This window comes from Chelonia mydas, chromosome 6, assembly GCF_015237465.2.
Source record: "Chelonia mydas isolate rCheMyd1 chromosome 6, rCheMyd1.pri.v2, whole genome shotgun sequence".
NCBI lineage: Eukaryota > Metazoa > Chordata > Testudines > Cheloniidae > Chelonia > Chelonia mydas.
Genome location: NC_051246.2, coordinates 16,026,137 through 16,039,715, shown reverse-complemented (window position 1 = coordinate 16,039,715; position 13,579 = coordinate 16,026,137). Strand labels below are relative to the sequence as shown.

The window sequence follows — 13,579 nt, the reverse complement described above, 5'->3', positions numbered from 1 at the left end:
TGAGGGAAGCTGGCAGAGCTGGGTGTGTGGGGAGCTCAGAGCTGGGCTAGCAGGGGCCGTGGGTCAGGGTTAAAGGAAGTCGGTGGGGCTGGGTGTGTGAGGACCTCAGGGCTGTGCTAGCAGGGGCCGTGGGTCGGGGATGAAGGCGGTTGGCAGGGCTGAGTTCGTAGGGAGTTCAGGGCTGGGCTAGAAGGGGGCCATGGGTTTGGGTTGATGGAAGTCTGCAGGGCTGGGGGGTGGGCGGTCTAGCAGGGGCCATGGGTTGGGGTTGAAGGAAATCTGCAGGCCTGGGTGTGTGGGGAGCTCAGGGCTGCTGTAACGATGCTGCCTTTGGTGGGACACTTCTGAGAGTATCAATTCAGTACAAATTGCTTAGAGCAGGGCAGTTACAGCCCAAGGCTGGGGTTCCTTTGCACAGACAGGCAAACCAAACCAGCCAAACAGAGAAGACTTCAGTTTTACCCCACTGGCTAACCACAAGTCACACAAGCAATTCCCTTAGACACTCCACTTTCCCAGTATCACCACCAGTGCCACTCGTCATGGGGATGAATGGTTATGAAAACGAATACGCCAGTAAAAGAAAAAGGTCCAAAGGCCCAAGCCCCAGACCCAGGTCAATATACAAATTAGATCTTACCCACAAATCATGCTGTTGCCAATCCTTTAGAATCTAAAATCTAAGGGTTTATTCATAAAAGCAAAAAGATATAGATGAGAACTAGAATTGGTTAAATGGAATCAATTACATACAGTAACGGCAAAGTTCTTGGTTCAGGCTCGTAACAGTGGTGGAATAAACTGCAGATTCAAATCAAGTCTCTGGAGTACATCCACAGCTGGGATGGGTCATTCAGTCCTTTGTTCAGAGCTTCAGTTTGTAGCAAGATTCCTCCAGATGCAAGAAGCAGGATTGAAGACAAAATGGAGGAGTTTCCATGGCCTTTTATATTTTTTCTCTTGTGGGTGGAAACCCCTTGGTTCTCCTGTGCAAGAAGACAGTAAGATGGAAGTTTGGAGTCACATGGGCAAGTCACATGTCCATGCATGACTCAGTTCTTTACAGGCCGACGCCATTGTTTACATGCTAGTTTGAACCTTCCCAGGAAAGCTCAGATGTGGATTGGCGTCTCCATTGTCATTAAGTGTTTCTTGACTGGGCACTTACTGAGAACAGCCCCTTCTCAAGAAGCTGACCAAATGCTTCACAGAGGCTACTTAGAATTAAAACATATTGATATACAAGTACATAGCCAATATTCATAACTTCAGCAACAAAAATGATACACCCATACGATAGCATACTCATAATCAGCAAATCATAACCTTTCCATAGACACTTTACACAAGAACCTTAGTTCAATATGTGCTGCAAATATATGTGTGTTGCAACAATGATCTATATGGTCACAGGTTATCTCAGTAACATCACAGGGGAGCTCAGGGCTGGGCTAGCAGGGGCCCGTGGGCAGGGGTTGAGCGAAATCGGTGGGCTGGGTATGTGGGGAGCTCAAGACTGGGCTAGCAGGGGGCTGTGGGTCAGGGTTGAGGGAAGTCGATGGGGCTGGGTGTGTGGGGAGCTCAGGGCTAGGTTAGCAGGGGGCCACAGATTGGGGTTGAGGGAAGTCGACGGGGCTGGGTGTGTGGGAAGCTCAGGGCTGGGCTACCAGGGGGGCATGGGTGAGGGTTGAAGGAAGTCTGCAGGGCTGGGTGTGTGGGGAACTCAGGGCTGTGCTAGCAGGGGCCGTGGGTCGGGGTTGAGGGAAGTCGGCGGGGCTGGGTGTGTGGGGAACTCAGGACTGGGCTAGCAGGGTCCATGGGTTGGGTTTGAGGGAAGTCTGCAGGGCTGAGTGTGTGAGGGAGAGTAACAAAAGTGAGAATTGTCTGTAATACTTTTCTCAGGAAGAGGCATCTCCTTTCCGCCATTGGCCTTGGCATGGTCACCTGCTGGGTGCGAAGGGGTTTTCATTCTTCTCCTGGCACAGAGCCAGAGGCATGAGGCCTTTGGGATGGTAGCTGGCTGAGGTGGTAAGACTACACCATGATGAGCTGTTTGCAACTATCACGTGCTAACAGAGGAGACAATGGCCACAGCCAATGACCGACTATACCAGCCATCAGCCCCAGCAGGCGGAATGGGTGTAAAACCCGAGTGCCTACGGCTATGATCCAGGCAATCGCAGAGGGGCTCAAGGCAAAGAGGGGTCCCCTGAAAGCCAGATCTGGCCCGCCTGGCATCAGCTGCTCTGTCTGCTCACTGTCCTCTGTACAGCGTGGCCTGGCAGGTATCATATATGGGAGCACCCTAGAGTTGCTGTTGGAGCCCCCTGGCACAAACACCGTCACTGCTTCCGGTGACTGTAGCTAGATGGATGGACTCTTTCTTCTGTCTCCCTAGCCATGTCTACACTGGGGGTTAGGTCGGCCTAGCTGTGGTGCTCAGGGGGCGGGGTGGGGGGGTGCATTTTTCACACACACACGCACACACACACACACACACAGCGTGGCTTAGCTCGGTGGATCTAAATTTGGGGTGTAGGCCTGGGTGAGCTCAGCAGGACTGGAGGAGTCAGGAACCAGCATTATCAGGACAAGGTTCCCAGACACACAGGAGCTTGGCTTGGGACAGAGGCTGTGTCTACACTACCCAGTCTGTGCCAGCACAGCTCCCGGGGTAGACATACCGTAGGCCAGTGGAGGAGCCTTTCCTGCTGCTGTAGAGATGCCATCTCCCTGAACAGCGTTCACTAGGCCAATGGCAACATCCGTCCATCTGAGTCCACTCTGGAGGTTGTGCCAGCACAGCTACTCTGGGTTCCCTGATGTTGCCGTGCCAGTGTTTTAAGTGTAGACCAGGCCTGAGAGGCAAAGGGACGTAGCAAGCCAGAGCCACAGCGTGGCTGGCTGGGGCCCTGGCTGCTGCCAGGCTGAACTCGGTCTCTGTGCCGAGTGAAGCTGGCCCGCTTGGGGCAAGGCTGCCTGGTGCTTATGCGAACACAGGAAGCTGTGCCCCTGCCAAGGGGAAAAGCCTCTGCACCAGGCAGTGCTAGCGGGGAGAAGCAGGAGGGCTGGAGGATGCAGCTGTGTGGCCTGTCCGTGGGGAAAATCACAACTTCTTGGGGGGCTGGGCAGGAAGAGGCAGACCCAAAAGACCAGGGACAGGTCCCATGGGAGCAGATCTCTGAGACAAGATGGCTCCAGGCTGTAGTGGCCAAAGGCCGAGTGAGACCCGATGGCCGGAGATGGAGGCTAGAGAGATTCAGGGCAAACCTAAGGCAGGTTTGAACAGTGAAGGGGATTCTCCCTGGGGACAACTCACCCAGGCGGGGGCAGATGCTCCGTCACTCAGAGTCTTTCAGTCCAGGCTGGGGTCACTGTCCAGAGGCTGCGCTCTGGCTCTGCTGAGGGGGGAGGCAGGAGCCCCTGGGCAGGGCCGATGCCCGGTGTGACGCAGAAGCACAGACAGACGGCGCAATGGGCTGCCTGCTCTTGGAGTTTACGGAGCTCTGCTGGGACTAAAGTCAGTTCCATGGCAGAGCCCCCACATCAGCCCCCACTCATAGGCTTTAAGGTCAGAAGGGACCATCATGATCATCTAGTCTGACCTCCTGCATATTGCAGGCTAGAGAATCTCACCCACTCACTTCTGTAATAGACCCATAACCTCTGGCTGAGTTACTGAAGTCCTCAAATCATGATTTAAAGACTTCACATTACAAAGAATCCAAACCTGCAATTGACCCATTTCCCATGCTACAGAGGACAGCGAAAAAACCCCAGGGTCTCTGCCAATCTGATCCGGGGAGAATTCCTTCTCAACCCCAAATATGGCAATCAGTTAGACCCTGAGCATGTAGGCAAGATCCACCAACCAGACACCTGGGAAATAATTCTCTGCAGTAACTCAGAGCCCTCTCCATCTAGTGGAGTTTCTTCAGGTATGTTGGCAACAAGAAGAAAGCCAAGGAAAGTGTGGGCCCCTTACTGAATGAGGGAGGCAACCTAGTGACAGAGGATGTGGAAAAAGCTAATGTACTCAATGCTTTTTTTGCCTCTGTTTTCACTAACAAGGTCAGCTCCCAGACTGCTGCACTGGGCATCACAAAATGGGGAAGAGATGGCCAGCCCTCTGTAGAGATAGAGGTGGTTAGGGACTATTTAGAAAAGCTGGACGTGCACAAGTCCATGGGGCCGGACGAATTGCATCCGAGAGTGCTGAAGGAATTGGCGGCTGTGATTGCAGAGCCCTTGGCCATTATCTTTGAAAACTCGTGGCGAACGGGGGAAGTCCCGGATGACTGGAAAAAGGCTAATGTAGTGCCCATCTTTAAAAAAGGGAAGAAGGAGGATCCTGGGAACTACAGGCCAGTCAGCCTCACCTCAGTCCCTGGAAAAATCATGAAGCAGGTCCTCAAAGAATCAATCCTGAAGCACTTAGAGGAGAGGAAAGTGATCAGGAACAGTCAGCATGGATTCACCAAGGGAAGGTCATGCCTGACTAATCTAATCGCCTTTTATGATGAGATTACTGGTTCTGTGGATGAAGGGAAAGCAGTGGATGTATTGTTTCTTGACTTTAGCAAAGCTTTTGACACGGTCTCCCACAGCATTCTTGTCAGCAAGTTAAGGAAGTATGGGCTGGATGAATGCACTATAAGGTGGGTAGAAAGCTGGCTAGATTGTCGGGCTCAACGGGTAGTGATCAATGGCTCCATGTCTAGTTGGCAGCCGGTGTCAAGTGGAGTTCCCCAGGGGTCGGTCCTGGGGCCGGTTTTGTTCAATATCTTCATAAATGATCTGGAGGATGGTGTGGATTGCACTCTCAGCAAATTTGCGGATGATACTAAACTGGGAGGAGTGGTAGATACGCTGGAGGGGAGGGATAGGATACAGAAGGACCTAGACAAATTGGAGGATTGGGCCAAAAGAAATCTGATGAGGTTCAATAAGGATAAGTGCAGGGTCCTGCACTTAGGACGGAAGAACCCAATGCACCGCTACAGACTAGGGACCGAATGGCTAGGCAGCAGTTCTGCGGAAAAGGACCTAGGGGTGACAGTGGACGAGAAGCTGGATATGAGTCAGCAGTGTGCCCTTGTTGCCAAGAAGGCCAATGGCATTTTGGGATGTATAAGTAGGGGCATAGCGAGCAGATCGAGGGACGTGATCGTTCCCCTCTATTCGACACTGGTGAGGCCTCATCTGGAGTACTGTGTCCAGTTTTGGGCCCCACACTACAAGAAGGATGTGGATAAATTGGAAAGAGTCCAGCGAAGGGCAACAAAAATGATTAGGGGTCTAGAGCACATGACTTATGAGGAGAGGCTGAGGGAGCTGGGATTGTTTAGTCTGCAGAAGAGAAGAATGAGGGGGGATTTGATAGCTGCTTTCAACTACCTGAAAGGGGGTTCCAAAGAGGATGGCTCTAGACTGTTCTCAATGGTAGCAGATGACAGAACGAGGAGTAATGGTCTCAAGTTGCAATGGGGGAGGTTTAGATTGGATATTAGGAAAAACTTTTTCACTAAGAGGGTGGTGAAACACTGGAATGCGTTACCTAGGGAGGTGGTAGAATCTCCTTCCTTACAGGTTTTTAAGGTCAGGCTTGACAAAGCCCTGGCTGGGATGATTTAACTGGGACTTGGTCCTGCTTTGAGCAGGGGGTTGGACTAGATGACCTTCTGGGGTCCCTTCCAACCCTGATATTCTATGATTCTATGATTCTATGATTCTAGTGTCCTCTCACCAGCCCTTGGAGATATTTGCTGCTAGCAGTCGCAGATCAGCTATGTGGGCAGTCCCATCATGTCATCTCCTCTGTAAACTTATCAAGCTCAGTCTTGAATCTTAGGCTTTTTGCCCCCACTATACCCCTTTGAAGGCTGTTCCAGAACTTCACCCTTCTGACGGTTGGAAACCTTCACCTAATTTCAAGCCTAAACTTGGTGATGGCCAGTTTATATCCATTTGTTCTTGTGTCCACATTGGTACTTAATTTAAATACCTCCTCTCCCTCCCTGGTATTTATGAGCCATCATATCTCCCCTCAGCCTTCTTTTGGTTAGGCTAAACAAGCCACACTCCTTGAGTCTCCTCTCATAAGGTAGGTTTTCCATTCCCCAGATCATCCTAGTAGCCCTTCTCTGCACCTATTCCAGTTTGAATTCATCTTTCTTAAACATGGGAGATAAGAACTGCACACAGTATTCCAGGTGTGGTCTCAGCAGTGCTGTGTATAATGGTACTAACACTTCCCTATGTCAACTGGAAATACCTCTCCTGATGCATCCTAGCACTGCATTAGCCTTTTTTCATGGCTAGATCACACTGGCAGCTTAGTCATCCTGTGATCAACCAATACACTCAGGTTTTTCTCCTCCTTTGTCACTGGATATATCCCCAGATTATAGCAAAAAATTCTTGTTGTTAATCCCTAAATGCAGGACTTTGCACTATTAAATTTCATCCCATTTCTATTACTCCACTTTACAAAATTGTCCAACTCTTCTTGTATGATATTCCAGTCCTCCTCCATGTTTGCAATACGTCCCAACTTTGTGTCATCTGCAAATTTTATTAGCACACTCCCACTTTTATCAAAAAAGCTGACAATCATCAAAAACTGCATATAGGTAGCTGATGCAATGACAAGTGCCCATCATTGTTACCTTCATCTGCTCCTTACTTTTTGCTTTGACTGTTACACCCACTTTCTACAGCTTAACTTTAGACTGTTAAGTCTTTGGAGAAGAAACTTTTTACTACACATTTGTACAATGCCTAGCACAACAGAGCAATGATCACAATTATGTACTCGCCTCAATCACTTTGCCTATGATTTAGGTTTCAGAACTGTTACTAGTAAGCGTCCAGCAAATCACTCCTTTCTTCTTACAGCATATTCACACTTTTCTTGCTTTCTCTCATCATTTTCAGTACCCGTCATTTGGAGTTCAGAGGCTAAGGTCCAATCATAAAATTTAGTTGGATACAGCTATGTCAGTCAGGGACATTGTACGATAAGTATAAAATTAAAGAAGTAAAGTTAGCTTATTGGTTAAGAAAATATATGTGCGTTGTAAAGAAAGTCCCTGACTAGCAAGTAGAACAGGGGTTGGCAAACTTTTTGGCCTGAGGGTCACATCGGGGTTGCGAAACGGTATGGAGGGCCAGGTAGGGAAGCCTGTGCCTCCGCAAACAGCCTGGCCCCCACCCCCTATCTGCCCCCTCCCACTTCCCGCCCCCTGACTGCCCCCGTCAGAACCCCTGACCCATCCAACCCCCGCTGCTCCTTATCCCCTGACGGCCCCTCCAGGACCCCCCCACCCCTGAACGTTCCCCAGGACCCCACCCCCATCCAACCCCCCCTGCTCCCTGTCCTCTGACTGCCCCGACCCCTATCCATACCCCCGCCCCCTGACTGCTCCCCAGAACCCCTGACCCATCCAACCCCCCCCACACTCCTTGTCCCCTGACCACCCCGTCCCGGGACCCCCATCCCTAACTGCCCCCACAGGATCCCATCCCCTATCCAACCCTCCCTGCTCCCTGTCTCCTGACCGCCCCTCCCCCTGAACCTCCACCCCATCCAATCACCCCCTGTCCTGACTGCCCCCGGGACCTCATGCCCCTTATCCAACCCCCCCACCCCCTTACCATGCTGCTCAGAGAGGCAGGATAGGCTTATTGGAGAGCCTTGGAGGTGGGCGGGCGCAAGCCATGCAGCTGCAGTGGCATAGCTGCAGGGGGACAGCGGGGTAGGGGCTGGGGGACAGCCTCCCTGGCCAGGAGCTCAGGGACCGGGCACGGGCCATAGTTTGCCCACCTCTGAAGTCGAAGGAAGGCCTTGGAAAGAATGTGTTATAAGGTTGAAAAGAATGAAATAGGGAGGATATCTGGTTCAAAAAATAACTAATGAAATAGGGGGAAGTTTTGAAAAAGAAGGCCTGTGACTGATAGGGGTGACTGCAGATGGTTTTAAATTAAAACAAAGAATCTGTTTTAAAATGAGCCAACACAGCCCTTCCCCAAACCACACACTAACGTTAAAACCTGTGTAAACCCAGGTGCAAAGAAAAACTGTTGGTTAGCAGGAAGGAGGGGAAGAGATAAGGAGGAAGAGCCAAAGGAGTTTGTAAATCTTATCTGGATTAAGACTGGAAAAAAGGGTGAACTGATTCAAATTGTTTTTTTAGCTGAAGACAGTCATTGGCAATGACATCACTTGTTTGTTAAAGGGTATAAGAAGTAAACCCTTAAAGGGTTCATTGCTGATATCTGCCTGACCATGTTGGAGCCAAGCAATATGGGTCTAAAGCACCCGCAGGTTTAGCCTATTTGTAAGTATCTTATTCAAATGCTTATAATTCTTTTGTTACTGTTTGGATTTAGTAGATTGCTTATTAGACATACTTTTTAGACATGTTTAGAACAACTGTATAAATATCATTTGGCCTCTGGATTTAATAAAGGAATTTATGGTTACATTAGTGTTTGGTGGTTTCAAATATCAATATTAATAATTTCAGATATTAATAATTCCAACTACTGTAAAATTCCACGCCCCTGAGCAGTGTAGCTATGCCTACCGAACTGCCAATGTAGGCTCAGCTAGGTCAAGGGAAGGATGATTCTGTCAACCCAGTTACAGAATTGGGGAACTGGTGATTCCACACGAATGGAAAAAAAATCCCTCCATCAGAGTATGTTGCATCTACACTACAGGGTTATATTGGCATAACTATAGCATCATAGCTATCCTGGTGCAGTCCCTGGACCGTAGACCCTGAGTGTTGAAACAGTATTTCACAACAGTTGAAAAAGCAGTTTAAAGAATTTACTGAATGGAATTGGTGTTAACATCTTGTATTTCTTTGTTAGTAGATTTAACATAACTCATAATATTGCCATAATCCGAATTGAATGTTGGAAAACACAAATTTCAATTTAGGGGAGTAGGAGCAGAAAAAAAATCCCTTGTTTAAATTTAAAACTATAAAGATCTGGCAGTTTTGCATAGCCATGACCGTAAGAAACCTGCTGGTAGTTTTTGTGATTCCAGCTGGTTCAAACACTACAGGCTGACTGCTCTCTGGGCTCTTTGTTGAAAGAATGCATCAAACACATCACTGAAGGGCAGTTTTTCCACACAGTCAATATTTCTTGACCTGCTGTTCCCAAAGTACAGTGTTAAGGCTGTCAGTGCGTAACATGCCTCCTCAAAGGAGCCACCAAAAGTTCACTCAGGGTTCCACACGCTCTCCAGGGGTTGGAAGTAGGGCTCATAGCACCAGATGAACTCTGCAAGGGACACCAGTGCCAGCCGTGTGTGTGTGTGGGGGGGGCACTATGGGAAGTGGAGGAAGCCCATTTGTGCCCCAGGACTCAGCACTGGCTAGTCCCCCCAAGGTTCTGGGGTAGCTCGTAGGTCAGAGCTCAGACTGGGTGTGGGGGTGTCGCAAGCCATGAGGTGCGAGGGAGGGGGGAGGAGCACAAGGGGCTGGGAGCTGATAGTGGCTCTTTCCCCAGCTTCCTGTTCCAGCCCAATATAAAGGGCTGGGATGGCTGTAGCCATCGGAGCTTGCTGAGGACCCACAACCATCACAGAGGTGTGGGGGGGTCTCTGGGTGACCCCAGGGGCTATGGTGGGTGATGGGGACCTGCTCCAGAGTGGGGTCACTCGGTTGGGGCCTGGCTCTTACAGCAGCCAGCGCTGGTTTCCTTGGAGAGGTGACTGCCATTATTCACCTCTCTGCTCCTCCCTGCCTGACTCCAGGGGCTGCTCAGCTCCTGCCCTGGAGACTGAGATCACGATGCCTCACTGTTGGCCACTGAGGCTGCTCTGATGCCCAGAAAGGCCTGGCACTGCTCAGTGCTCTTGGCCCCTTGTATCCTGTGGCAGGATGTTCCACAGGCTAACAGTACGTGCTGGAATTTTCCTGACTGCTTCTGCCCATAGCCAATGTGTGCATGTACCCCCTTGTCCCTGTGTTTCTGGGCAGGTGAGTGAGAGCCCCTCTGCTCCCACATTGAGCCAAGGACCCGGGTTCCCTCCTCCCCCTTTGCTTGGCCCAGCCCTACCTTAGCTGGGAAAGGCTGCCTTGGTTGGGGGGTGGTCATCCACCCAGGGGAGCTTGGTGATAGGTCATGGCTCAGTGATTGGGGTGTCCCTAGACGGGGGGGGGTGGGGGGGTCAGTCTGAGCTAAGTGGAGGGAGGGAGTGGACTCTAGGCAGGGGCGTCAGTCTTGGCTCAGTGATTGAGGGGGTCTAGATCGGGGGGGTCAATCTGTCTCTGTCTCACAGCGGTCCACCCCCCCACCCCCCAGGTCTGCCCAAGATGAAGCTGTCCCTACTCCTTGCCCTCCTGGGGGCCATCTCTGCTCGCCAGCTCCGTAAGTCCTAGGGCCCAAGACCCCGTGGCTACAGCCCCTCCCCGACACTGTGGGGAACCTGACCCACAGGCCACTGCCTCCAATGGGAACCTCCACCCCCGTCCCCAGCAGACACTGCATGGACCCCATGGGCTTGGGTCAGACCCCAGCAAGCACTGTACGGGGCTCCGATACCCCAGACCTGTGCTCGGTTAGTCCCCAGCCCCACTCTGTTCCAGACATCTGGGTCCCCTGCCCCCAGTAACCTTCTGCCTCACCATAGCCTGGACACCAGGGTCCCCTGGCCCCGCAATGACGCCCCTACCCTCTCTATCCTGGACACCTGTGTCCTCGGCTGCTAGAGCTGATCCTGCCTCCAAGGATTGTTTGAGATCTGGGCTGCGTCTTGCGGCTGGAAGGGCCAATTTGTGTCTCTCGCACCCACCCTCAGATGAGGGCACCCCAGAGCAGGAGGTACCAGCCGAGCAAGGCGAGGAGGAGCTGGGGGAGCCAGAGCCACCATGCCCCATGGAGAGTGAGAGCTTCAGGATGATAGTGCCGAGCACTGAGGGCCACACCTGTCACTATGTGTTTGTGAACAATTGCCAGCCATTTTAGAGAGCCCAAGTGAGTGGGGCAAGGGGACAGGTGGTGGGGAGGACTCGCAGAAGAGTCAGGAAGTGGGGTGGAAAGCCCATGGAGCTGGTGAATGGCCCATGGAGGAGGCATGGGGCTGGTAGAGGGGTGGCATAGGGGTGATGGGGGCCCATGGAGGCAGTGGAGGAGGCACGGGGCTGGTGGAGGGGTGGCATAGGGGTGATGGGGGCCCATGGAGGCAGTGGAGGAGGCATGGGGCTGGTGGAGGGGTGGCATAGGGGTGATGGGGGGGCCCATGGAGGCAGTGGAGGAGGTATGGGGGCGGTGGAGGGGGCATAGGGGGTGATGGGGGGGCCCATGGAGGCAGTGGAGGAGGCATGGGGGTGGTGGAGGGGGCATGGGGTGGTGGCATAGGGGTGATGGGGCGCCCATGGAGGCAGTGGAGGGACAGTAGATGGAGGCAGTGGGGTAGTGGAGACAGTATAGGGGCAGTGGAGGGGACGAAGGGGTGACATGGGGGGCATAGGGGCAGTGGATGGTGCATGGGGCGGTGGCCGGTGGATGTGACTCTGTGCCTGGGCCCTGACTGCCCCATGTCCCCATCACTCTTTCCCCACAGAAACTGTGTACTCGCTGCTACCGTGGCCGCCTGGCCTCCATCCACAGCCATTCGACCAATGAGCGCCTGCGCTGCACAGCGCACGCCCACACCAACCGGGGCCAGGTGTGGATCGGAGGCGTCACCTCCCGCTGGGTAAGGAGAGCGTCTGGCCCTGCTGCCCCCGTTCCTCCCTGCCTGGGCCTGGCCCAGAACACACACACCCCGACTCCCTCATCAGGGCCCTGCCAGCTCTGAGGCTGGCCTCCCCTCCAGTGCAGAGCGGACAGGGGGATCCATCCTCCACTGCAGCTCAGTGTGTCCCCAGCTGGGACCCCGCTCAGGGCAGCCCCAGCCCACCCCCCGCTTGCACCCTGGGAGGTAGGCCTGGGCAGCTCAGGTGTGGGTCCCGGCTGACCCCCAGATAGCTGGCAGTATCCTTGTGACTCATTGACCTTGGCTGCCCATGAGGTGCCAGGGCTGGTGCCAGAGCAGAGACTGGTGCCAGCAAGTCACAGGTACTTCCCAGCAAATCCAGAGCCCCTCACTGTGGCCCCCGGCAGGCTCCAATGCAGGGGCTGGAGGGGAGGGGATTTCCTGGGACACTCTGCAGATGGGACAGCACAGATCCTACTCCAGCCACTTCCCCACAGTTCTGGCGTGTGCGCTCCTGCTGGATCAGCCACAGTCCCTGGAACTACTCCAGCTGGGCTGGAGGGAACCCCTGGTGCTTTTGGAAAATGTGTGTTGCCCTGTGCACTGCAGGTGAGGATCCCGCTGCGGGGGGAAGGGCGGAGGTGGTGATCTATTCACTGCTTGTGGGAACAAGAACCATTGGGCAGGGAAATCTGGGATCTGAGTGTAGGTGGGGTCATGGGGTGTAGGGCAGGGGATGCGAGGGGAGGTGAGGCCGTGGGGTAGGGGATCTGAGGGTAGGTGGAACCGTGGGGTGTGGGGCAGGGGATCCGAGGGTAGATGGGGCTGTGGGTTTGGGGCAGAGGATCTGGGTTAGTGGTGCTATGGGAGTCTGGGGCAAGGAATCCAGGGTTTGCTGTGAGCTGGGTGCCAGGTGCCAGCTGGGAGGGGACTAACCTCTCTCTCTGCCAGGTGATCACTGAAGAAGCGTCAGCTGCCAAACTCGCCTGCCCTTTACCTGCAAGTACTGAGGGGGCTGTTCCCCCCCACGGGATCCTGCTGCCCACACCTCTCCGCTGGCCTGAGACTCCCCACTCTGCTCTGCCAGAAACGCCCCTGCTCCCTGGACTCAGCTCTACTCCCGGCCCTGCCCCAGCTCCCTGAGGGGGCAGCCACTACCCTCCACCCTCGCTCATTGCCTGTGACTCACTGCAATAAAACAGTGCTTCACTCATCACCCCTGATATGCTCCTTCCTGCCCCGGGACAAAGAGGGCCCTCCAGGGGGCAGGGCCAGGGTGGGGGGAGGGCAAGAGGTGGCCTGGGGGGAGAGAGGCTGGGGGTTACCTCCACCCAGGGATGGAGTTGGGAGGGGGAGTTACCACTTCACAGGGCATTATGGAGCCTACTAGTGGGAACCGCATCCAGTTCTGGGGTCCCCCTACCCCCGGGACATTCCCAGCAAGCAAAGGGCTCAGAAAAGCCCAATCAGAACGGAGCTGAGGGCTGCAGCCCCTGCCATAGGCTGCACCATCAGGAAGTGCCAGCCATTTTGTTCAGCAAGAGCAGCTTTGGGGGTTTTTGTGCCCAGTCTGTGCGCCCCGTCGGTGGGAGGAGATTTCTCACAGCAGAGGCTCTTCAGTCTGGCAGGGGCTGGGCACAGGCACGCACCAAATTCAGACCACAAACAGGGGGCATGTTTTTTACATGGAGGGTATCTAACTCCTGGATCCTCTTCCCAAGAGATGGTGGGTTTTCCAGCGCCTGGGGGCACCGAATCAAAACCGGACGCCTGTCTCAGACAATACGCCATACTGGAGCCTCTTGGGGGGGGGCAGCGGGGGGGGAGAGCGCTGTGGGAGGTTCAGGCAGTCAGACA

General features: G+C 53.5%; 1 long non-coding RNA gene and 1 pseudogene across 1 annotated transcript; one reads left to right on the top strand and one right to left on the bottom strand.

The window, feature by feature from the left end:
* Positions 1-665: 665 nt before the first annotated feature.
* LOC122466275 lies at positions 666-9,954 on the bottom strand. The gene is made up of 3 exons (XR_006291665.1): positions 9,944-9,954; positions 6,776-6,780; positions 666-892 (listed from the first exon to the last, which is right to left on the bottom strand). It is a non-coding gene; the product is annotated as an uncharacterized LOC122466275 (long non-coding RNA).
* A 383-nt stretch (positions 9,955-10,337) lies between these two features.
* LOC114021366 lies at positions 10,338-12,874 on the top strand (annotated as a pseudogene).
* Positions 12,875-13,579: the final 705 nt, after the last annotated feature.